The sequence below is a fragment of the Halichoerus grypus genome, chromosome 9 (assembly GCF_964656455.1).
Source record: "Halichoerus grypus chromosome 9, mHalGry1.hap1.1, whole genome shotgun sequence".
NCBI classification, from domain to species: domain Eukaryota; kingdom Metazoa; phylum Chordata; class Mammalia; order Carnivora; family Phocidae; genus Halichoerus; species Halichoerus grypus.
Window position 1 is genome coordinate 10,853,157 of NC_135720.1, and position 23,113 is coordinate 10,876,269.

At 39.2% G+C, this 23,113-nt stretch overlaps 1 long non-coding RNA gene across 1 annotated transcript in view; it reads right to left on the reverse strand.

The window, feature by feature from the left end:
• LOC144378947 (uncharacterized) overlaps positions 1-23,113 on the reverse strand; it is a 28,399-nt gene that overhangs the window by 2,129 nt on the left and 3,157 nt on the right. The window contains exons 2-5 of the long non-coding RNA XR_013440888.1: positions 21,360-21,503; positions 17,270-17,368; positions 14,393-14,467; positions 2,307-2,361 (exon numbers count right to left, since the gene is read on the reverse strand). This is a non-coding gene — a long non-coding RNA (uncharacterized LOC144378947). The remainder of the gene's footprint in view (positions 1-2,306; positions 2,362-14,392; positions 14,468-17,269; positions 17,369-21,359; positions 21,504-23,113) is intronic.

The following is a 23,113-nucleotide window of genomic DNA, read 5'->3' on the forward strand; positions in this document are numbered from 1 at the left end:
TTTAACAATAAAAAGAACAATTACCAAAAAATTATAATAATCCTGACTTGCATGCACCCAAAAATATAGCCTTAAAATATATATAAAGGTAAATAGTGATATATATACTAAAGGAATTATTAAATCCCCCCATAATGATATGTACTTTTTAAAAAGATTTTATTTACTCATTTGTGAGAGAGAGAGAGAGAGAGACAGCACAAGCAGGGGGGCAAAGGGACAAGCAGAGTCCCCGCTGAGCAGGGAGCCTGACCCGGGGCTCCATGCCAAGACCCCAAGATCATGACCTGAGCATGGTAGGTATTTTTAACACATCTCTCAGAAACTGATATAGAAAGCTTATAAATAATTAGGAAATATAAAATGTTTTGAACAACACAATTAATAAGCTTGCTCTAACGAACGTATACAGAATCCTGCCCCCAGTAATTAGGGAAAACAGACAATTACTAGAGAGTGACACAATCCAGTCACAACAAATACCAAAGAATTCATTTCATACACAGCACATTTCATATCACAATGCAATATCATCAGAAATTTAAAAGCCAACAAAGTAATTTAGAAATTCTATCACTTTAAAAACTAAAAAAGCATTTTAAGACAGACTGATCGATCAATCAATAGATAAAATATATGAAAGGGCAACTAGATAGATAGAGAAGAGATGATAGGATCATACCATAAAAACAATTTCATGAACTGGTTTGTCATTTAATAATACATTGGGCATCTCTTTCCATGTTAATAACTGTAGATCTGTACCATGGCAAGAAAATAAGTATCTACCTTATTTAAGCTTTATTATTTGGGATTTTCCTGAATAACATGTTTTCCCAAATATTTTGCTGTAATGATCAGCTGCTATAAGCATTCATTTGTGCCTATTATTTCCCTACTTCTTCTAATGGAATGCATAAGTCATGGGATATATCCTTGTATCTGTTTTTTTAAAGATCTTATTTATTTATTTGAGAGAGAGAGAGCATGGGCAGAGGGGCAGAGGGAGAGAAGGAATCTCAAGCAGACCCCTGAGCATGGAGCCAGACATGGGGCTTGATCTCACCACCCTGAGATCATGACCTGAGCCTAAATCAAGAGTTGGATGCTTAACTGACTGAGCCAACCAAGCGCCCAGGATATATCCTATTAAAGGTTTTTCAGATGTATTGCCAAATTCCACTCATTTTCACTTTGCCAATCAGATGGGCCAAAAATATGATTGCACTTTTTGGATTACTGAAATGGTTAAACATTTTTTAAAAATTGTTTGCCATTTGTGTTTATTCTATGTTGCTTTTGTAAGTTCCTTACCCATTTTTCTTTCAAAGCATTCTTTTTCTTACAGATTTTAGAAGACTATATATTGAGTATTTAATCCTTTGTCTGTCTTACATATTATAAATATTTTTTTCAGTCAGTTCATTGTTGTTAAACATTGATTGTGGTATTTTTATGTGGAATTTTTAAAGTTTATCAGGACTTTACTTTCTTTATCAGAACTTTAAGTTCTCTCTTCTTACAGACTATAGAAATATTTGCCTACGATATACTTTTGTGTGTTGTTTTATTTTTATTTGACTTATTTAGAAATTATTAATCCATTTGACATTTATTTTGTTATATTGTAGGGATCCAAATTTTTATTTCCCCAAGTGATTAACCAAACATTTCACCTTTTATTAAATAGGTCATCCTTTATCTCCTGATACAAAATGCCATCTCTAGGAAAAACTAAATTCTCCTTACATACAGGGATCACTTTTGAACTTTCAGTTATGTTCTATTAATATAAATATCTATTTCTCTATCAGGGCCATAACTTTATTCTAGCTTTTAAATATTTGTATAATAGTTGATATGGTATCTTCCTCCTAATAATTTTTTTTAATTTCTCAAAATGAACTTTATGCTTTTTTTTATGTTCTGACAAAAAACAAAAGACAAATTCTACTAAATTGGGACTTATATTTGAATTTCATCATAGTTTTAGACTGATTTGCAATTATTTGACCCTTTTTCATTATAGACTCATCAATGATATTGATATGACCCACCAATATATTTTTTTATTTTCAAATGAAATCACTTTGATCTTCTTCTGAGTTGTTATCAGACCCTCGAAATTAAGTAGGTCATGAAGCCTCTTGTATGAATAAAAAAGTCGTAAAGGCAGCCTTTGCCTCCAACGTGCTAATATTCCACTAAAGATCATTAAGATTGCATTGAATTGACATGAAGTCATGTAAAACAGAAATAAAACTCTCCATAACTTTATGATTATAAATACACCATCCGGTACTTACATCTTGCAAAGCTGGCTGGAATGACAAATGACAGTCAGAGCAGAGTGGGACTGATCTGGAATGGTAAAGCAGAGGGTAAAAAGCATTGCAGATGGCAGAAGTAGCATTTGGACGGGGCAAGGCAAATTATGAGGCAGATTCACATGTGTTCTAGGCTAGCAAAGATAATATGAATGTACAATAATTTTTAAAAAGGGAAATTAGGGAGAAGGGACCAATTGTTAGAAAACCTTTCAACATGGATCAGCAATATGGATTTTACAAGAGCAAAAATTTTGACTTATTATAGTTTCTGAAAATAGGTCTGAAAAATCAAAATGGTGCTTAAGAAAGATCATTCTTGCCGCAACGAGCACACGAGTGTGGAGTAAGAAGGTGATTAACAGACTGTTAAGGGAAGTGGCACAATAATTTACTTTGGAATATAATTTATTTACTAGATAATTTTTACTCATTATGTGCCTAGCATTGTGTTAGCATTAAAATGACTTTGTTTGCACCCCAACATCTATTTTTACAAGGCCTTCTTAATAGATGTCTAATAACACCACTTACGAAGAGGGAGACATTCCCCAGGTACTTCTCTACTTTGTTCAACAGAAATTTAACTGCCCAAGTGGAGGTGTGATTGATGTTATTCAATGATTAATGCAGCAAACTCCCTATTTTATCCTCTGCAGCAGAAATCTCCATTTAACCCCTTGGGATAGGTAAGTGCCTCATTTCTTAAGAAACTACAGTGAGATTAGGAAGAAGGGAAGGCTTCACAAAGCAATTAGGATGAGGGCAGTTGAATCCACCCTCCTCCTTATTGAAAAGCAGCTTCGACCAAGATATTACCTCCTGAAATAAACTTTAACCTCCAAAGGAGTTTGCAAGAAAATTTGAAGGAATATAAGAGGAATACATAAAACAGCCTTTAGGACAATGCTTCTGTTTTTTTTGTTTGTTTCTTTCTTTCAGTGCCTTGAGTCCAAGAGCAGAAAATCTCTCTGAAATAAGCATTTCTAAGTGCATCAGAGTTGCTTTCCAGTCTGCAAAAGCCACTTTCCTGTAGCATGAATATTTTATTTTTTTTCTTATCATGTAACTGACATCTACATGATGGGAAGCAAAATACTTTTGGTTCTTGTTGTCGCTGCTATTTACAACTGGAAGAGTCATCCGGAACTGGATCCATCCTACAAAAGAGAGCTTCAAAATAGGAGCCTCCTCTTGTGCCTTTAATTCCTCTCCACTTCCCCTTCGTCTTAATTAACAGCAGCAAAATGAGACAGTATGAGAAAAGATGAAAAAGTGCTGCATGTACGTATGGGTTTGTTTTGGGGGGGTTTTGTTTTGGAAATGCATATTTAACTTTTGCTTTTAAAACCCACTTCCCCCTCAGACCTGGTGTGCCCAACCATGTCCCTAAGCATCTTCTTCCGACCTCAGGGGCACCTTCATCTCCTTAGTCAACTTTTTTTTTTTTTTTTAAAGATTTTATTTATTTATTTGAGAGAGAGAATGAGAGAGAGCACATGAGAGGGGGGAGGGTCAGAGGGAGAAGCAGACTCCCTGACAAGCAGGGAGCCCGATGTGGGACTCGATCCAGGGACTCCAGGATCATGACCTGAGCCGAAGGCAGTCGCTTAACCAACTGAGCCACCCAGGCACCCTCCTTAGTCAACTTTTAAGGAAGAGTCTCCCCACTAGGAAATCCATGGGGGAGAAAAGAGAAACAGGGACTGATGATATTCCTAATCCTGTTCCTGTTCTTGGAAAAAGCCCAATCTGTTGTGGTTCCCAGAAGATTTAGGAACATTGAAACAAAATATTTAATTAAAGTAAAAATTATTTTCTCTATTAGCTATACATTTTTATATAAATAATAAATGTTCATGACAACAACCAACCAAACAAAAGAATAAACAAAACAGGGCAAAAGCGAAACCAAGAAGAAAGAAAGAAAAGCAAAGAAATGGTATGGGACAGAATAATACATGAATAAAAAGTCCTTCTACTCTCCCACTTCCCTGTGGTTTTTCCGGAGCATATACATAAAATATTTATTTTAGACCAGTGGGATTATGTTATATATGTTCTCTAACTTGCCTTTTTTTTTTGCACAAAACAATTTATCTTGGACTTCTTCCTAGTAGCATATATAACTCTTTCCTTCCTATGAACATTTGCAGGCAAGCATAGATGTGCCCTAACATATGAAAGAACCAGATTCTTATGGACAGATCTTTGGTGGGTATTTGGCTATTTACAAATAATATGACAACGATTATTCTTCTCTTAAAGATTTTATTTATTTATTTGTCAGAGAGAGAGAAAGACAGCACAAGCAGGGGGAGCGGCAGAGGGAGAAGCGGGCTCCCCACTGAGCAAGGAGCCCAATGTGGGACTCAGTTGGTATCATGACCTGAGCCGAAGGGAGACGCCCAACTGACTGAGCCACCCAGGCGTCCCGACAATGATTATTCTTGTTCACATGTGTAAAAAAACTATAAATGTCTAAATGGAATTGGAAGATCAAAAGATGTGTAATTTACATTTAAAAGTAAAATTTACATGTTAACATTTAATACATCCTGCCAAATTGCTCTCGAAAAAGGTTGTATCAATTTACACTCCTACTGATGGTACCTGAGACTGCAGATGTCTCATGCCCAAAACAAATATTTTCATCCCTGGCAATATGAAAGAAAAAAATCACTTCTCAGTTTTAGAAGTTTTCATTTCTTCAATTATAACTGAGCTTGAACTTTGTATATATTTATCAATCAGTTTTTTCACTGCAAATAAACTGTTCATTGTTTTTTTTTTTTTTTTAAAGATTTTATTTATTTATTTGACAGAGAGAGACACAGTGAGAGAGGGAACACAAGCAGGGGGAGTGGGAGAGGGAGAAGCAGGCTTCCCGCCGAGCGGGGAGCCCGATGCGGGGCTCGATCCCAGGACCCTGGGACCAAGACCTGAGCCGAAGGCAGACACTTAACGACTGAGCCACCCAGGTGCCCTGTTCATTGTTTTTAAATTGACTTGTTTACCTTTGTATCGATACGTAAGAACATTTAGCATTAAGGAAATTAACACCTTGTCATATGTATTAAAATGTTTTTCCAAGACTGTGTAATAAACATTCTACTTTAAAAAGATATTCCAAGTTTTACAAGCAGACCCCTAATCCAGGACAAGTTTGATTTAAAATCATTTCTATTTAACTCTCTCACTAGGGAAACTGTATTTAATCATTTTTTTCCAAAGAAAGTGCATTCTCCTGTTTGATTTAATCTTAAAATAGTTGTTTGATGTAACTTTAATAAAGTCATTATCTCAAAGATAGATTTATGTTTCAGAAAGCAAAAATTAGGAAAGAACAATGAAAAGTCAAAGAATAACGATGACCATCTTCATGTCTAATGAAATCTTTTTTTCTTTTTTTTAAGATTTACTTATTTATTTTAGAGAGAGAGAGAGCACAAACAGGAGGGGCAGAGAGAGGGAGAATCTCAGGCAGACTCCATGCTGTGTGGGGAACCTAACTTGGGGCTCGATCCCACTACCCTGAGATCAGGACCTAAGCTGAAACCAAGAGTCAGCCAGACGCTTAACCCCTGTGCCACCCAGAAGCCCCTCATGAAATCTTTAGAATAAAAGAAATTAAGACTATAAGGCATAGAACATTCATGAGGAACTGTCCTTAATTACTTTGCCAAATTTTTTTCGGTATCTTTCTACTACAAATCTCTCTTTGGAAGATGTATTCCAGACTCTCTCTCTTTATCCATGTCTCCTCCCTTTCCCAAATTATCACACATATCCTTGGGAATTTCATATTTTTTTGAGGGAAATAACGCTTGACTTGAAAGTTAATCACTGTTAGATTCCATACACAACTTTATAGGAACGTTATTGTCCAAGACTCGGATCCCCAGGCAGGCAGTCCATCGGCAGCTGTGTTTCTACCTTACTTGACTTAACTAATGCTCATCAAAGTGTTATCTCTGGAAATTTTGGCATAATGAGGCTGGAAGAAGTAGTCTAAATACTAAAGGTTAGGTGCGCCTGGGTGGCTCAGTCGGTTAAGTGTCTGCCTTCAGCTCAGGTCATGATCCCGGGGTCTGGGATCGAGCCCCCTGCTCAATCGGACTCCCTGCTCAGCGGGGAGTCTCCTTCTCCCTTTCCCTCTGCTGCTCCCCCTGCTTGTTCTCTCTCTCTGTCCAATAAATAAATAAGGTCTTTAAAAAAATAAATACTGAAGGCTAATTTATGTAAAATGATTCTTTAATTTTTCTCAGTTTCTGCGAATCATATCATTCTATGTTTTAACCCCTAAAATTCTATGAACTTATGACTCTAGGATTTTATATGGAGATAACTATTTACCTATGTGTACAAACCACTGTTTCAAGTTCCAAGTGGTTTTTGATACTCAATGGTTTGTTTGTTTTTCAGTCAATTGACTGACTTCAAGAAATAAATTATTCCTTGGATGAAAGAGTCTATTAAGTTGCAGGCATCATAATGAACTGACTAAATTGAAATCTGCTAAAATTAAAGGGAGGTAGAGAAAATAACATGCTGGAGGCTAACATTTTTTGTTTATTTTTAAATACAATGAAGCGAGGGGTTATTGAAAACATTTCATTGAATACTTTTACTTATCATACAAAATACTATTGTTATTTTATTGATATTTCTTTTTCTATTTTTTTGTTTTGTTTTTGTTTCTGTTTGGGCAAGGGAGATCAGTGTATTTTGTTTTTATTTTTGTCCAAGTAAAGGAAAAAAGAGAAGACATATCAGAAGATAGGCAGACTTTTGGCCCACGGATTATCTGGAGGTGGTAACATACACAGACCTTCCCATTCATTACACCATTATTTACTGAACACCTACTGAGATTAATTTGGGTAAGAACTGAATTAAAAACATTTGAAACTTGAGTCAAGGGCTGTATGAACCTTTTTAAAGCCTCAGGTATTCACTGAGCTTAGAAACTGCTCAGAAATCCCAAGTCAGTGGGGTTTTAAATCCAGAAGTTTCTGTCTACCCCAATATAAATTCAAATTTTAGTTATGGTATGTTAATAACAATTGTGGAAATATAACCAATTTGTTGTTTGATGATTGCATTTCTTTAAAAATTCCTTTATACTACATTTTAATGTATTTATAAGACAAAGGTGGTTTGGGGGGGGAATGTCAGTACTTAGTTTAACAAAGCATTTACTTTCATATGTAACAGAATTATTATTGATTGTCACCCTTGTTGCTCTCTGAGGATAAATTCTTGTAGCTGGAGGGCTGCCAGCTTACTGGGTGCTGGCATAAGCTAGGGCACTGGGGCTTGGTGACTGAATTACCCAGCTTAATAGGCAAGGTGGGTGGCAAACAGGATGACTTTAGGGAAAATCCTGGGGGCAGGAGTATGGAGTGAGTGTCCCGCCGAGACTGTGTCGCAGAGCATATCCTCACAGGTGACTCCCCATCGCTGGGGACTCGGGGGCAGGGGTGGGGTAAGAGATGTTCACTGGGGTGATGGGGTGGAACTTTGCATAGTGTGGGACGCAACTTTTTATGATGCCACCTCAAATCTTCTTTAAGGATTGTGGACTGATTGTATTTCTTGTGGAAGCCAGTGAATAGAAAGAGTCGAGGTCAAGATCGGCTCCAGGTAAAACCAAAGCAACACAGATGAAGAGGAGAGGAGACACCTCGGTGACATATACCGAGAAATAAAAACAAAAAACCCGGGAAGAATTATATGTCAAATGCTTTGCCGTTTGCTTGTGCCTGGGGCTGCGACCGGGCCCACGTGACACTTCTCAAGGCACGGTGGCCTGCCTCTCTGGAAGAGCAACCAGAATTCTCCACAAACACATTCAGGGATTAAATCTTTCCAAAGCAGACCTCTATGGGTGGTTTATTAAAAGAAATTACATGCACATAATCCTCCACAGAATTTTAAGTCTTCAGGGAGCCCAAAGCCAACATTATCATGTTTTTTAAGTCAATTGAGAATTTTTTTTTCTTTTGCAAACCACGTTATAAAGTCTTAAAAGTCTATTTAATTTTCCTAGTCAGATTTTAAAGGAAAAAACGAGTGTTTCTATGTGGTCTCTGCTCCATTAGCAGATATTTCAGGGCTATTCACACCGTTCTCTTCTTAATCATCTAGACAACAAATCTATTCGAACGTGTGTCTAATCCTTAATACTGGTGAGAGAAGGCTGCCTTCAAGCTCCTCAATCCTTAACGTCAGTAACTTCCCTCTGCAGGGCTGTGCTCCCTGGGGATGCCCAAATGAATTCTCTATAGGCTGCGAGGAAAAGTAACCTCAGTTGTTAAGAATTTCTGATTCCAGAAGCACTTGTTCTTTCACAGATTGGTAAGTGATTTGCATGCTGGTCCAGGATGTTGGAAATGCCTCCCTGATTTCTAACATCAAGGGCGAGAAATTAGATGATGACAGAATGTACGTGAAAGCTCTTTGTAAAGCAGCAACAAAATATAGTTCTCTAGTATCAAAGGCAGACACAGCTAACAAGACCGTTTCAGGAAGAGCCATGAGGCAAAGGAAAAGTATTTGCTTACGAAACCGGAATTTTAAGTATTAAGGTACAACTATATACCAAATACCATAAAGATTCACTTCCTTGTATATACTGAGGTGCTGATATAATTTTTTTTTTGAGAGAGAGAGAGAGAGGGCATGCACATGTGCATCCATGAGCTGTGGGGGAGGGGCAGAGGGAGCGAGAGAATCTTGAGCAGGCTTCACAGTCAGTGTGGAGCCTGACCCGCATCGGGGGCTCAATCTCACAACCCTGAGATCATGACCTGAGCTGAAATCAACAGTGGGATGCTCAACCAACTGAGCCACCCGGGAGCCCCATAGTTTTAAAAGACTCAATGCACGTGTTGATATAGTGTGTTATTCAGACCCTTTTTATTGATATTATGGTCATTTTCATTTTCCTAGAGGCTACTGCTTGTTATTAATTTCTAATTTGACTGCATTATGATCAGAGAATATGTTCTATCTGAAACCAATTTTTTGTTATTTATTGAGGTTTCCTTTGTGGGAAACATTGGAATTGTTGGATTTTTTTCAAACTAGATATACACTTGTTTTTGTTTTTCCTACTTGAGAATCAGTGTATTTCTTCAATGTTTAGTTTCCAATATTTCATTATAGAAAATTTTCACTTTCTTTTTGAATATTGCCTGTCTCCCATTTGCCCCTCTCTCCCTGTGTCTCCCTGAGACACAGCAGGTGCATGTTGGACCTTCTCATTCTGTCTTCCACACCCTGAACCATTCTTTCATCTCCTCCACCTCTTTCTCTCTGTACTTCATTCAAGGTGGTTTCCTCAACTATATCTTCCAATTGGCTAAATTTCTCTTCTGATGTGTCTAATATGCTAATTTAACTTATTCAGTGAGATTGTAATGACTGTAATGTCCATTGCCAGACATTCCATTTGTTTCTTTCCAAATCTGCCTGTTCTTTATTTCCATGGCATCCTGTTGTTTTGTTACGTTTTCAATTCTTTTTAAAGATCTCTTTCCTCATTCTAGTTATTTTAGTGTCTGATTTTTGTTCTACCATCTGTAGTTGTTTTGGGGCTGAGTCTCCTGACTGTTGCCTCTGATAACTCTCCTATAAGGTAGCATTCCTTATGTACTTTGTAACATTTTGTGGTTTTGCTGGTTGTGAATTCATCTTCAATGGGTTCATTTGCTTTTCTGAGAGAGGTTTCTGTTATGGACTAAACCATGTCACCATGTCACCCACCCCAAACTCATATATGTTGTAGACCTAACCCCCAATGTGACTGTATTTAGACATATGACCTTTAAAGAGGTGATTTCTTAAAAGTTTTTTTTGTTTTGTTTTTAATTTATTCATTTGAGAGAGAGACAGAGAGCACAAGCAGGGGGAGAGGCAGAGGGAGAGGGAGAAGCAGATTCCCCATTGTGCTGGGAGCCCGACATGGGGCTCGATCCCAGGACCTAGAGATCATGACCTGAGCCAAAGGCAGATGCCCAACCACCTGAGCCACCCAGGTGCCCCTAAAGAGGTGATTTTTTTTTAAGTAATCTCAATACCCAACATGGGGCTTGAACTTATAACCCTAAGATCAAGAGTTGCACGTTCCACCAACTGAGCCAGCCAGGTGCCCCTTAAAGAGGTGATTAACATTAGATAAGTTCATAAGGGTAACCTGATATGACTAATGATGTCCTTATAAGAAGTGGAAGAGACACAGGGGTGCGTGGGTGGCTTTAGCATCTGACCTTGATTTTGGCTCAGGTCATGATCTCAGGGTTGTTAGATCAAGCCCTGTATTGGGCTCCATGCTGGGCATGGAGCCTGCTTAAGATTCTCTCTCTCCCTTTCCCTCTGTCATCCTCCTCTAAAAAAAAAGTGCAAGACACACCAAGGATGTGCACACACAGAGGAAAGGCCATGTGAGGACAGAGAAGGAAGGCAGCTGCCTGCAAGCCAAGCAGAGAGGCCTCAGGAGAAAGCAAACCTGCTAACATCTTGATCTTGGATTTCCAGCCTTATTCTGTTGCTTACAACACCCAGTCTGGGGCATTTTGTTATGGTAGCCCTAGCAGACTAGCCAGGTTCTGACCCAGAGGTTGTGAAAGTGACCTCACAGAATGCTCTGCTTCTATCAGATTCCTAGGGGTTTCAAGGCTCTGGATGTATTTTTATGTTAATTTATTGGCTTAGAGAGTGCATTCCAAGAAATGGACTTAGAGCTAGCTTTCTAGGCAAATAGTATAAATTCAGACCTCTCAGGATGTGCCCTAGGTTGGTATCAGTTGCTCTCAAATGATGTCCCTTTCCTGGCTTGTGCCCACTCTTGGGCTCAATTATAGCAAGCTTCCTTGCTCCTTCCCTTGGCCAATGAGTGGAGTTTTGCTAGCTCTCCTGAGGCTCCAGGCTTTCTGCAGGGGGCTGGCTTCAGCTTCCCTGCCCAGCAAGTGTAAGGCCTGATCTTCTGCCCCCAGCTCTCCCTCCTCCCCTGCCCATCCTCATCCCCAAGGGCCTTTACCCAAAGCTGAAACTCCCAGAGGTCCCTGCACCATTGGCTTGTACTTTTTGCTTTGGCTTTGGTTTCTTGCTTTGTTTCTGACATCTGGGCAGTTTGTTGCTCCATTTTATCCATCACTCCCATGAATTTGTCCTAGTAAGCCAGTCTTTCCATGTCACATTTGTCTGCCATGTTCGCTTTCCAGTGAGTACTAGAAAGTGTAGATTTTTTTCTAACATGCTAGAAGTAAATTTGTCTTCGTGAAGTAGGACTAAATTTGTCTTCGTAGAGTAAGATTATGTAAGTTAGTCAGTAAATTCATCACAACTGTCTTTTTAAAAGGTGATATTGTGGGTAGGAGAATAAACTGATTTTAGAATGAGGAGCCTTCAATGTGATGGCACTGTCATCAGGGACCTTATTTCCAGATGTGACATCAGTATGATACACACACACTCGTGGTTCTAGAGACAACAAATGTAAAAAGTATATATAAGTTGAAAAGCAACAAAAAGTCTTTGTCTTTGTGCTCGTGTTAGAATTACAAAGTCACCACCATCTCATCAGCCTTTTGCACTACTATAGACTGAACGGTGCCCCCCAAATCACATGTTGAAACCCTATCCCAATGCGATGGTATCTGGAGATGGGGCCTTGGGGAGGTACTTCGGGCTGGATGAGGTAGGGCATTTTGAGGTTAGGACCCTCGGAAGGAAATCAGTAGCCTTATAAGAAGAGGAAGACAGAGAGATCACTCTCTCCCTCTCTGCCACTTAAAGACACAGGGGGAAGGCTACCTGCAAACCAGGGAGAAGGCCGTTCCTTACCAGGAAGTGAATCAGCTGGCATCTGGATCTTGGATCTCCCAGCCCCAGAACTGAGAAATAACTGTCTGTTGTCGAAGCCACTAAGGCCGTGGTATTTGGTTACAGCAGCCTGAGCAGACAGATACCCCCACATACCGTCCACACAGTTGGAGCTCACTTTCCTATCCTCTATTTATGCTGTCCCTACATACTTACCAGGTAAGTAATAAATGATAGTTTGTGATTACCTGAATTCAGAATAGTTAGTGTGCAGTCAAGTTTCAGAATCCCATTTTCCCCATTTAAAATTCTTCTGACTCCAATGCATTCTTAATTATTTGAAGTTCTCCCCCTTATTCAGCTTGTTTGATTAAGATTAATGCATTCAAGAGCCTACAACACCAGACTTCATGCTGGGGGGTGTCAGATGATCTTACCCGTATGTAACCACCAATAAACAGCATGTCCTGGGCACAGGTTAAATGGGCAAAACGTGCATGCTGTCAGATGCTTGCAGCGTTAAGCCTTCTCTTAACAACCTGGTTTGTGGGAGGATGAAGAAGAAGAAGCACAATGCTCTCTCTTTTTTGAGAGAGAGAGAGAGAGCGTGCACGTGTATGTGCTTGTGAGCAGCGGGGAGGGGCAGAGGGAGAAGGAGAGAGTATCTTCAGCAGGCTCCAGGCCCAGCACAGAGCCCCATACAGGGCTCAATCTCATGACCCTGAGATCATGACCTCATCACAATGCTCCCTCTTACTAAGGCATCATGAATTCAAGTTGTGAAGTCTATTGTATGAACAGAATATGTCCATGTTTCCTGTAGCCATCTAATAACTATGACCACAAGGAAGAGGGGTATTGAAGGAGGCCACAAATGAAGCTCCAAAAGGAACCAAGAGACTTTCTGCCTTTCTGCCCATTCCATTGTAGTTTCAACCTTACCAGGAATTCCAGCTGTCCTTAAAGGAGTCTTGGGGCTCCTGGCTGGCTCAGCCAGTAGAGCATGCGATTTTTCTTAAAGATTTATTTATTTATTTTAGAGAGAGAGAGAGAAAATGCATGAGTGGTAGGAGGGGCAGAGAGAAAGAGGGAGAGAATCCTTGAGCAGGGAGCACAATGTGGGGCTGGATCCCAGGACCTTGAGATCATGACCTGAACCGAAATTAAGAGTCAGCTGTTTAAACGACTGAGCCACCCGGGTGCCCCAGAGCATGAGACTCTTGATCTCAGGGTTGAGTTCAAGCCCCACACTGGGTGTAGAGATTACTTTTTAAAAAATCATAAAGGAGGGGCGCCTGGGTGGCTCAGTCATTAAGTGTCTGCCTTCAGCTCAGGTCATGATCCCAGGGTCCTGGGATGGAGCCCCGCATCGGGCTCCCTGCTCAGCGGGAAGCCTGCTTCTACCTCTCCCACTCCCCCTGCTTGTGTTCCCTCTCTTGCTCTCTCTCTGTCAAATAAATAAATAAAAATAAAATCTTAAAAAAAAAAATCATAAAGGAGTCCTTGAAGCTTTAAATGGACTCATTCTCACCACTTCCATTTGCAAAGCAAGTGACTTGGTTTTGTTATCCCAATGCCATTCAATTTCCTGAAATGATGACAAAGCAAGTTACCCTGTAATTGTGTGGATTTCTTTGTAAAAGAGTTATCTGCAGCCTGCCTTCTCCAAGAGGTGCCCTGAGTCAGCATCATGGGCATCTCCTGGGGGCTTCTCCAGTGCAGCATCTCAGGCCCTACCCGGGAGCTACTGACTCAGAATCTGCAATTTATGCAGATCCTAGGATGGGGCGTATGCACACTGGAGTTTGAGAAGCACTGGTTTACAGTATTGTTCTCTCCACCTAATATAAACTTACCTTTTTTGACTCATTAATAACACCTAGGGAACAAAATGAAAGTTTCCCTAGAAACCTACCTAAGGTGGCACTTTGATATTCTATTAACAATTAGTAATCACAGTAGGGTCTCTTTTTCCACATATAAGAAAACCTGATATTTAAGTCTATAAATGACTCAGAAAAATTGTTTCCATTTTGATTTAGTATGAATGCGGTCTTGCTCACAACTGCAAGTTGGAAGCAAAGAACGGCTTCCTTTCAGGTTAATGGGTTTTCCCTCATCAGGCTGTCCTTCTTTCATGTAATCTAGACTTGCCACCACTTATTTATTTTTTTATAACTGTTCTTCTTTTTAATAGGATTATGCATCCTCCCAATATTAACAGCAATTAGACTCACCTCACGGTGCGTCATGCCAACTCACTCTGCGACTGTCGGAGCAGGAGGATCTTACTCTTGTCTCAGTAACAAACTCTGACAACCAAGACAAAGCAGCAGGCAAAATACATGAAGAGAATTAACAAGAAAGGATCACAGATGACAAGAACTTCTCAAACATGATGGCTTCCTCTGCCTGTTCTATCTGTGTGGAAATAATGGTGTCCACTCTGCTAGGGCTCAGGACACTATGACAGGGTCTGCAACCACGTATTTTTCAGGAAAGTTTTTAAAGAATACTCTTCAAAAAAATAATAATAATAAAGACGACTCTTTAAAAGCCTTAGAAACATTAACATTCTCTTTCCAAATCTAATCTATTTAATTTTATTGGAAAACATTTACATAGCTCATCAGCAGACTCTCTAGTATTGAGTAATATTTAGCATGCTGTAATCACAGGAAGGAGAGATTTAGATTAAATGCTGCTTTTTATTACTATTCAATCATCATAAGTTGTTCCAATTTTTATCTTTTAAGTCAACAGATTTCAAAGGTGGGAAAATATCTTCATTTGCAGACATACCTGTATTTATCTCCTATTATATTTTCCATTAGTGTCTACATGAGATTTATTTTTGGTGATTTCTCAACAAAGTAAATGTGGATCTTCTAAGACCAGATGTTAATAATATAGACAAATGGACCCTATCTCTTTTAGAGATGTTATGAGAATAAATCAGATAATACTTACAGGGGAATTTGACCTCACTAGAGATAGGATATAAATGAAATGTGAAAAAAACAAAACAAAACAACAACAACCTTTAAAGAACAAAAAATTCCATTCAGTTGTAGTCAGATTAACTTGACAGGACCAAAGTATGTTCCGAGTAAAGAAAACAGACTTACTAATAGTGCTCCCGCTGGTTGCGAAGAAATGCCAAATACTAACAACCAATTCCAGGTCTGGCTGAAGCCTCATGCGTCAGTTTGGAGATACACAAAGTGAACTCCCTGTCTTTTTCTATATGTCTACGTTTATTATACTTGGGATACTGGTAAAAGCCAGTATCCCATAGACTATGACTGGTCTTTCCCTATGTCGGAGTGAATTATCAAAATTATTTTAAACCTCTTTCTACGTTTAATAACATATAAGGACTGTTAATGAAGCATTGATGTAAACAGAAATTTAAGGACCTCTGTAACACAGACACATCTAGACAAACTGTTTTTACATTTGTATTATCTAGAATCACAAAGAGATTTTAGCAGGATAATGGGCAAAGAAGGAATCATACTCCAAATTGAAAGGCCAAATTTTCCTTAGAGTTACAGGGAAACTGTCAATTATATTCTCAGTATTATTTGAGGGACACCAGAAAGTCCCCTAATCCCATGTATTTTTCAAACATCCTGCCACAATGACCCAAATTCTACCATTTTAAATGCTTCTGGGGCACCTGGGTGGCTCAGTTGGTTAAGCGGCTGCCTTTGGCTCAGGTCATGACCCCAGGGTCCTGGGATTGAGCCCAGCATAGGGCTCCCTGCTCAGCAGGGAGCCTGCTTCTCCCTCTCCCTCTCTGCTGCTCCCCCTGCTTGTGCTATCTCGCTATCACATAAATAAGATCTTTAAAAAAATAAGTGCTTCTGAGTTAAGGGAAATGGCTCCATATTCACAGAAAAAGGCAAAATTAAAAACTGTAGGATGATAAACCGACACTTATTGCATACCTACTACGTGCCAGGCACTATTTTCCGTGCTTTACCAGAGCTATCTCATTTAATTCCCACTTCAGCCCTATAAAACAGGTGCTATTATTATCCCAGGGTTACAGCTGTGGAAACAGGCACAGAGAGGTTAAGAAGCTTGCCCAAGATTACACAGGCTACATACGGCATAGCTGGACTCGCACCCTGGCAGCCTGACTCAAGGGTCCATGCTGGAAACCAACAGGTTTTCCTACAAGTGTAGGAGTTAGCACCATACAATACATTACTGGCTTTTAAAAAAAAAAAATTTATTTAAGTAATCTCTATGCCCAACGTGGGGCTCGAACTCACAATCCCAGGCACACTCCTCCGACTGAGCCAGCCAGGCGCTCCTACGTTATTGTTTTAAAATGAAACAAACAATACTTTGCAATGGATACAAAGAAAAACGTGAAAGTTGAAAATGTCTAGATTGTGTTTAGAGCAATTGTTGCATTTTTTCCAGGAGAGCCCACATTTTAATGTTAGGGCAAGCTTCACCTTTCCATTTTGAACGGAAGACTCATGAACAGCAAGCGCTCATAGTACCATCTTCTTGTGTTGTTGAAACTGCTCACCAAGAATGCCGTACTACATACCATGCCAAAAGGAGAGCTCTCGTGTGGAGGGAGCAGGAGACATTCGGGTGGAAATGAGACATGCAACATGGAAATGAACTTAGAGGTGTAAATATCAGAGGAACTTCCATTATATACTGTGAGTAACTGCATCTATAACATGACTACTAACTTCTGCAGTTAAGAGGCTACCACAGATCTTTAAATGCATAACAGCTTCTTGACACATACAATGTAAAAAAGGCCTTTATAATTGTTCTCTAACGTCAGAAGTACATGCTGTCCATGTTTTTTGTTTTGTTTTCGCCCATAAAACACACAGTTTTTAAAAAGAGATGAACTGATATTCTGGTTTCCCTGCTCCTAACAGAACACCATAATATGGTTAAGTACAAACCTTTCCATAGCAACAGACACTGTGTATCAGACGTGAACCCTATGCATCTCCCTTGAAGAAAGCTTTAAGGTTATAACAGACAAATTCAAAATAAAGCCTATGATCCCATCACCCTGAAGCCTGCTTCCCCAATGAGCTCAAGAAAGGATTCATTGACAAATGGCTCACCATGGCTTCCTATAGCTCATTTCTTTGCCTTCCTTTTTCTTTAAATGGCACTTCAGCCTTAATAGTTACAAAGGTTTCAAGAGAGAGGACTAGCGCCACCTGAAAAAGAGAGGCCAAAAATCCAATACAATCATGGTTTGCAGAAGTTCAGCACTGGGCTTAGTGAATAGCACTGGGGGGGTAGTGGTTTCTCTACCTCAAGACCAAAGGCATTCATTCCTGCCACCCTTCACTGCTTTATTTAATCCTTTCCCACTCTCTGAGCATTCCGTGAACCCTGACTGCCTGGTGAGCTCTATTTCTAAAATTGGTATTTTGCATAAGGGCAAAAGGTAACCTCGGGGACGATATCCTGAAATGTTTTCCTAAATACGTATAAGGAACGTGCTAGGAAACCACTGAAAGTAGTGGCTAAAGAAAGTGCAAACTGGGCTTACACAGATAGCATTGCACATGCAAACTATAATTACATTCCCCAAACCCTTGCCTGGGTAGAGTGGGTGCCTTCGTTTGCTCACCCCAATTAGGCAGGACGCACTGCCTAGGGCCAGAGAGTAATCTACCCACTATTGTTTCGGGGTGGGGAGAAGCGAATGCTCTATGCAGCGAACATCGTGCTTTGTTTTCAGCATGCAGAACTAGGCTTGCGGACGCTGTTGATTGTGCTTAGGAGAGAGGAAGTTAATGATACGTTGTGAGTTTATGTACTATATTTCATCCCTATTCAGGTTTAAACAGCATCTTCCTCCAAGTCTTCTACTCTAAAGGTTGCAGGCTGAAAAGTGAAACAGATGGTCCAGCTTTAGATTTCTTTTCCTTTAGAATTTCTTATGCAGCTCAGGGACCTTGGTCTTTGGGGATCTCAAATTATATTTCAGCCCATTAAACGTATATCAGTTTTGATACTAAGATGGTATGTAAGAATGATTCAAAATCCACATGGCTGCAGCCTTTGCTGGTTCTTAGTATGCCCTGTGCTGTTCATTTTAATTGAAAATATTCTAAAAGCAAGATTGATGTGTTTTCTATCCCCCTAAAATAGAAGCAGGTTCTGGGCTCATAATTGAGCACTCATAAGCCCCCTCTCCTTATTAACATGCCCTCTCTAATTTGTGCCTCTGTTTGTACAATATAAATGGCCTTTAACGGCCCTTCACTCATACAATGGTCTCACTAACCCAAAGAAAATTAGTAGCAGGCAAAAGCCTATTTTTACTGACACAGAGACAAAAATGCTAATTACCTTAAAATATTCTCAAGTGTATATCTTTGGCATCCTTCCAGGCAAGGCTCAAAAGTTTTTTTTTTTCCCCTGTTATTTACTAGTTATAGGGAAAGTTGTTTTTGTTTTATATTCAGGCTGATACATAAGTAGGTTTATATTTATAATTGGAAATCTTTTATTTGGGGTCCAGAGCACTGGTGATAGGTGAAGCATTAGGTTTGCTTTCAACTTACTCGTGGGTATACTTGAGAGAGTTGCCCGTTTTGATAATTATGTTTTGTGCTATTTTTGTTAAGGCACTCGGAGACATTTGCAGAAAAATTATAATACCTAAAAATCTGAATTTAACATATTAACCACCACAAACTATTAATGTTTCCCCAGAATCTCTTTTAATCTTTCTCTGATAATTAAATTTGTTTGTCCATGTTTACTAACTGAAGCACTCCTTCATTTCCAAAATGGTTTTAAAACTGAAACCTTGGATGTACAAAATAAGTAATAATCAAGAAAATTAAATGTGACTTGCTAAATTATAATACCAGGTGTGCTGACAATATTGACGTACACATGATGAGCTTTTCATCATTTATGTGACAAATATTCATTGAAGAGATATTATTTTCAGAATATCTTGCTAGGTCCGGCTTATAAAAAAAATAAATAAATGAGGTAGAAGTGCTCTTCTTCTTGAGGAAGTTTCAAAATCAAGTTTGGAGAAAAAAAAAATGTATTCGTACTAAAAATTAAATAGGTAAAGACGTAGAGTAACATTGGAAGGCAGCAGAATAGGAGAGAACACATGTTGGTGGAAGGTGAAGTGGTAATTAATGGCAAAAAAACAAGTAGGGTCTAGCTCAATAACAAGCAATCGACCCAGTTTTTAAAAATAGGCAAAAGATTTGAATAGAGATTTCAAAAAAAAAATAGGATATACTAATAACAAACAAACACATGAAAAGATGCTCAACATCATTAATCATTAGGGAAATGCAAATCCAAACTGCCATGGGATACCACTACACACCCACCAGGATGGCTGTCATCAAAAAGACAGACAATATCAAGTGTTGGCAAGGATGTGGAGACATCAGAACCCTGCACATTGCAGATGGAAATAGTAAAATGATACGGCCACTTTGGATAACAGATGGGCAGTTTCTTAAAAATGTAAACATAAACTCACCATAAACCCCAACAATTCACTCCTAGGAATCTACCCAAGAGAAATGAAGACAGATATTCCGACAAAGATACGTACGTGAATGCTCATAGCAGCATTTTTCATGATAGTCAGACACTCAAAACAACCCAAATGTCTGTCAGTTGATGAACAAAATGGAACAGTATTCAGCAATAATAAGGAGCCAAGTACTGATACATGTTACAACATAGATGAATGTCAAAAACATAAGCTAAATGATAGGAGCCAGATGCAAAAGACTCCATTCATATGAAATGTCCAGAAAAGGCAAATTTATAGAGATGGTCGGCACATCAGTGATTTCTTGGGGCTGGGGTGAGAAAACGGATGAACTGCAAATGGGCATACGGGAACTTACTGGGGTCATGGAAATGTTCTCAAACTGGATTTTAGTGATGGTTGCATGACCATATGCATTTACTCAAAATCAATCAGTGTGCACTCACAAGGAGTGGATTTTAGGGTATGTAAATTGTACTTCAATAAAGCTATTAAAGAAAAAACCAGGTTAAGTATCATACGTTTTCATAAGAGTGGGTGGAAGCACTAATCTGAATTTTTCATCTTTGCTTCCATGATGAAATGGAACACAAATATGTATCTGTACCAATAAATGGGAAGAGTTCTTCACATTTTGCAGTGTCCCTTACAATTTTCAAACTTATTTGCTCTTCACACCAATCCTGCGAGGCACGGTGAGCAAGTGTTACAGGATCTACAATAAGCGCTATTTTTTTTCCTCTTAGCTTTGCTCTAAGGAAACATCAAATGCTGTAGCAATGATGTCATTTAAAAATCAAGGCCATCCCATTTATAACAAAATCTGAATAAACCAGATAACAAACAGGATCATTACCCCCCAAGTACCCCCAGATGCTTTTACAAAGATGAGTATCTTCCATTTGCCAAACTCTACAGAACAATAGGGAAGCCCCCACCTGGAGACTTATTCCACTCATGGTTGACAGACCTGGCCTGCCCCCCTGGTCCAGCCGCCTCACGGAAGCCTGTGGTGCTTGTCCTCTCGGAAGCATTTGCATTTACAAATATTGAAATGCATGTCATATAATTGTATATACAATTAGGTACACAACCACTAACATTACAGGAGCTAATATTCCCTGGCAGAAGCAAAGTCGCCAAAAAACCAAAAATGGAAACCGGTGTATTGATTTGGTTCACAGCAAATCCTCCTTTAGTATTTCTCTTGAAAGCTCAGAAGGAACGAAAACAAACAAATCCAACATAGCCTGAAGCAGAGAATGACATGTTTAAGAAATGGGACTTAGAAATAAAATGTCCAATTAGGTCATTTGGAAATGTATGTGGCCTATGCACAAATAGGCTTAAACGAGTTAAAAACCACACGAAGCTCCCTTATTCTGATAATACGTGTGCTACACAGGCCAAACTCAGAGTCCTCTACAGCCCGCGGAAGATTGAAAGCTCTGGGTTTATAAGAAGGTCAGCCTCTGGGATGATGTCTCCCCACTCTCTGCTCAAGGAATTGGGTGTGAAAGGAGCTCTCAATGTGGACGACGGCCGGAGTCAGTGACACCAAAGTTTCAGCCTTCCTGTCCCAGCCTCACATTTGCTGATGCGTTTCAGTATATGCTTGCAACCCCCCCACTTTCCAAAGAAGGCACGGATGCTTGGCATACCTTGGGGTTCTTTGTCTCCCCGCGTGACCTCCTGAAATCCTTTTGCAATGACTTGTGTTGCTTAAGGATGTTTCCAGGATCTGTGATCTAACACAAGCTGTGCTTCTTGACTATGACTTCAATGGGGAACCAGACTGGATTAGTCTAAACAAACGTACAAATAATTGGTTTCAGTTGATAGTTCTTTTTGATATTTGCAACTTGTAAAAATTTCATATAAATTTATGCAATGCATTACACAGGGTAGCGGAAAAAGCATAGGACTCAGGCCAAGAGACTTGTGCTGGGGTCTGGAATGTACCCCTCTGACTTGGTGATCTCCCTCAACTGCCAGGACCTCAGTGTTCTCAACTGCCAACAAATCACCTTTTTTGGATGAAAGAGCCTTTAAAGTTCAAATAATGATTTGACAATCATTTCTTGAGATGTTACTGTTATTCGACAACATAGAAACACTTATCTAAATAATTTCATCGAGGTCACATGTCTTTTGGCCTAACATGCCTTCTGGCCTGTTCTGAACTGCCAGGACACAACTGAGAATCTAAAAATTCATAGACACAGAATCCATTTGCACTAGGATAAAATGCCACAAAAGTTGCGGTTTGAGAGTAAGAATGATAAAGACAGGAGCCAGATATGAATTGAATGGTACTTCACACACACACACACACACACACACATACATCCTTATATACAGGTGCAAGGAAGAGGTATGTCATCTCAACAGGGCTTTTATTTATTTTCTTTTTAATGAGTCTGACAACACTACCCTGGCTTTCACACTCCCCCATGCCCTACTGTTCCTCAAAAGTGCTTTTGTGGCCCTTACGAGGGTTGAAAGCCCTAAAACCTGTTCCTCCCTTAACCCGTCAACACTTTTGTTTTTATCTGTTTCATTTATTTGTCTTCTACTTAATGCTTTGTTCAGGAAAGAGTACTTGGATCAACATCATCTGAAAACCACCGTATTATACAATGTAAAAGATTTCGCTTAAGTGCTTTACTTTCTAAAAAGTGTTATATCTGGCACTTAAAATAGAAGTCATCTACAAGGGGTTCCAGCAAAAACCAAAGGCTAGAAAGTAATTTTTCATTTATAGTTTTAGAAAAGACTATAAATAACATGCTATATTTAATTTTAGAGTCCCTGTGCAAATCATTAAGACTTTAATAACTATACAAATATTAATATTCCATACAAGGGATCTTCTAAATTATGGCCCAGTCATAACTCTGGATTGATATAGTGCTAAGTGGGAAAATCCTGTTTAGACAGTTGTAGGAGAAGAGAGAGTGTTTAATGAAACAAGTTTGATAGTCTGGTCATCATAACACTGATAGATATCTGGTGCTATTAAATCTTTGCCAAAAAGAATTTTGAGAAAAGGAACAATCAGGAACTTAGGTTGCTTCCCCCAAACCCCCCCTCTGCGTCCAGTTAATCCATCTCTTCTGTGAATGGTCCCTTGGTCTGCTGGTTATAGTAAGTTCTTTCTGCACTATGATTTAAGTAATTAAGAGTTGGTTGTCACATTATTTTTTAAGGACACATCAATGTTGATTTGTAAGGGTGTCCTTAGGATGAAAGTCATATAGTCAAAACAAACATTCTGCACAAATCTAAGCTGATCCTAAAGAGAGCAATTAATTCTTACCGTTTTCTGTTTCCCTTATCTTTATGTGGAATCATAGTTTGTCCCAATTCCCTAATGTTTTTATATTTCCAGCAAAATAGTTGTCCAAGTCCTGGG